The sequence below is a fragment of the Penaeus vannamei genome, chromosome 14 (genome assembly GCF_042767895.1).
Source record: "Penaeus vannamei isolate JL-2024 chromosome 14, ASM4276789v1, whole genome shotgun sequence".
Taxonomy (NCBI): Eukaryota; Metazoa; Arthropoda; class Malacostraca; order Decapoda; family Penaeidae; genus Penaeus; species Penaeus vannamei.
This window is the reverse complement of record NC_091562.1, coordinates 14,433,754-14,436,253: the sequence shown is the minus strand read 5'-3', so window position 1 is coordinate 14,436,253 and position 2,500 is coordinate 14,433,754. Positions and strand designations below refer to the sequence as shown.

The 2,500-nt window shown below is 41.8% G+C and overlaps 1 protein-coding gene across 13 annotated transcripts in view; it reads right to left on the bottom strand.

Moving 5' to 3' along the window:
• LOC113820267 (EGFR adapter protein) overlaps positions 1-2,500 on the bottom strand; it is a 726,452-nt gene that overhangs the window by 430,135 nt on the left and 293,817 nt on the right. The gene's annotated exons all lie outside the window — the stretch shown is intronic.

Genomic DNA, 2,500 nt, shown 5'->3' with positions numbered 1-2,500 from the left:
AAGAAAAGGTGTCATTTTCATGAGGCGTCTAAAATAACAAAAACAGAAAGAAACGAAGAAGGTATATATATATGGAAATAGACAGAAGGTAGGTAGGAGGGGAGGGTGAGCGAGAGAGAGAGAGAGAGAGAGAGAGAGAGAGAGAGAGAGAGAGAGAGAGAGAGAGAGAGAGAGAGAGAGAGAGAGAGAGAGAGAGAGAGAGAAAGAGAGAGAGAGAGAGAGAGAGAGAGAGAGAGAGAGAGAGAGAGAGAGAGAGAGAGAGAGGGAGGGTGGGAGAGAGAGAGAGAGAGGGAGGGTGGGAGAGAGAGAGAGAGAGGGAGGGTGGGAGAGAGAGAGAGGGAGGGTGGGAGAGAGAGAGAGAAAGAGAAAGAGAAAGAGAAAGAGAAAGAGAAGAGAGGGAGGGAGGGAGAGAAAGAGGGAGAGAGAGAGAGAGGAGAGAGAGAGGGAGAGGGAGAGAGAGAGAGAGAGAGAGAGAGAGAGAGAGAGAGAGAGAGAGAGAGAGAGAGAGAGAGAGAGAGAGAGAGAGAGAAAGAGAAAGAGAGAGAAAGAGAGAGAGAGAGAGAGAGAGAGAGATTCGGAGGGGGTAGGCAAAACAGATGAACAACGAATATCCAGAAGGGGAAAGAACGCAAAAGAACTATACAAGAGTGGGGAAAACTTGAAAAATAATACAAAAGATATCTGAGCAAAACAAAACAAAGCAAAAAATCCAAATGATAAAAAAGAAAAAAAAAGTCTATATTAAAAAAAAAAGCCATGAGACAATATAATTCAACCTCAAATGAAATCGTGCATAAAAATCCTCCCCAAAAAGTATACGAGTAAGAAAGGACGAGACGAGAGCAAGCGAGCGCCGGCGACCATCCTCACAAGCATCACGCGGCTCTAACACGCACGACGCAACGCGACGTATACGAGTCTCCCGTAAGGTCGACAGCCTGTATCGGCGAGGGTAGGAGATCCGACCTTACCGCACCGTCGAGAAACAGCTCTATCTTCATCCGAGCGGAGACGTTCCTCCGTGCATTCCAACGATGCTTATTGTTCTAAGCGGAGAGTTTTTCTTCTTCTTTTTTCCCTTTTTTTATCTTTCCCTCCCTGGTATAGGAAGAAGGGGAGGAATAAGAGGAGGAGGGGGAGGAGGAGGAGGAGGGACCGGCTTTGAATTCATTGTTCTGTTCATTGTTCTCCGCGCCGAAGAACAGATGTGAGCGGGTGTTCATCGACTTCGCATGGCTAATCCTCGCGAGAAGCCTCAAAGAGCCGATTCGATGCTGGCAAAGCTTTAAACTGCGGCTGGAAAGTGGTCGAAGGAAAGTCTCCGCTCAGAGGAAATGATTACCTTTTTCTACTGATTCATTACCTTTTTTTCCCTGATTTATGAACGATACTTTTTTCCTGTATTGTTTACCACATCATGCCCAAGATAAGGGAAACAAACAAAATCTAAATAAACAAACAACCAAATAAAAAACAGGAATGAACTAAAACAAAAAATAAAAAACACTGAAATGCAGATGTACCAACCAACCAAAACGAGAGATCTGACATTCTGGAAAATCCCCAAGGAAGAACAAAATCACCTTTTCGCCGAATCTATGACCCAAGACGGTATAAACAAACCTCCTAAGATATTCTGTAGAAATTCCCAGGGCATGTTAAGACGTCCCTATACATGTATCACAAACCTGAATTATTAATGGGGCTCGGCTATTGACTAAGACCAGGGTGCTGTTGGTAGTAAATAGTGCGAGGGCCTCAAGAATATTGACTAGCGGAAAGATGCAACGGGGGAGGCAGTAAAGATCTCAAGTTTGTAGATACGAGTGGGCCGTGCTTCAGTCTATAAAAAAAATATCTATTGTGTGAATTCTTTTATCTGATCGACCTTGTTAATTTAGTTGGTTATTAAGATGATAAGAACGTATTAGTACGAATGATCGAACATACAATAAATAAATAAGTGCGAATAAAAATGAATGTAAAGACTGGGAGTTGTCTATTTCCCTCTGAGACTGGGCGGGCTGCACTTCGGCCAAAGTTCTCGCGTTAAGACATATTTTTGTAAAGTTGAGTTTGACTTCACCAGACTTCGGGGGGTTATTGGAGAAATGAATCGATGCTTTTTGTGTAGGGAATAGAAAAAAATGACTACCGACGAACTAGAATTTATCTTGTGTTTGAGTTACATACTTCGCATCCAAGGAATTAAATGCTAGACTTTTATGTAAAGTAAATTCTCATTATCTGCAAATATTTCGAAAGTCATATTAAAGGAAAATGGAAATCGACTAATAATTGATTTGAAAAGTGAGCGAAGGCCAATCCATAAAACATTCTTATTTAGAAATAACATAGTTTACTATATATTCGCCTCCTTTTCCTAGAATTGCTTTTCTCTCATTTAAAGCATTCACACAAAAAGTGAGTTCTGAACGCTGAAAAGGAAAAGGGGAAAGGAAAGGTAACGTTAAAAAGAGTCTAAATGCAAGATCTTCAT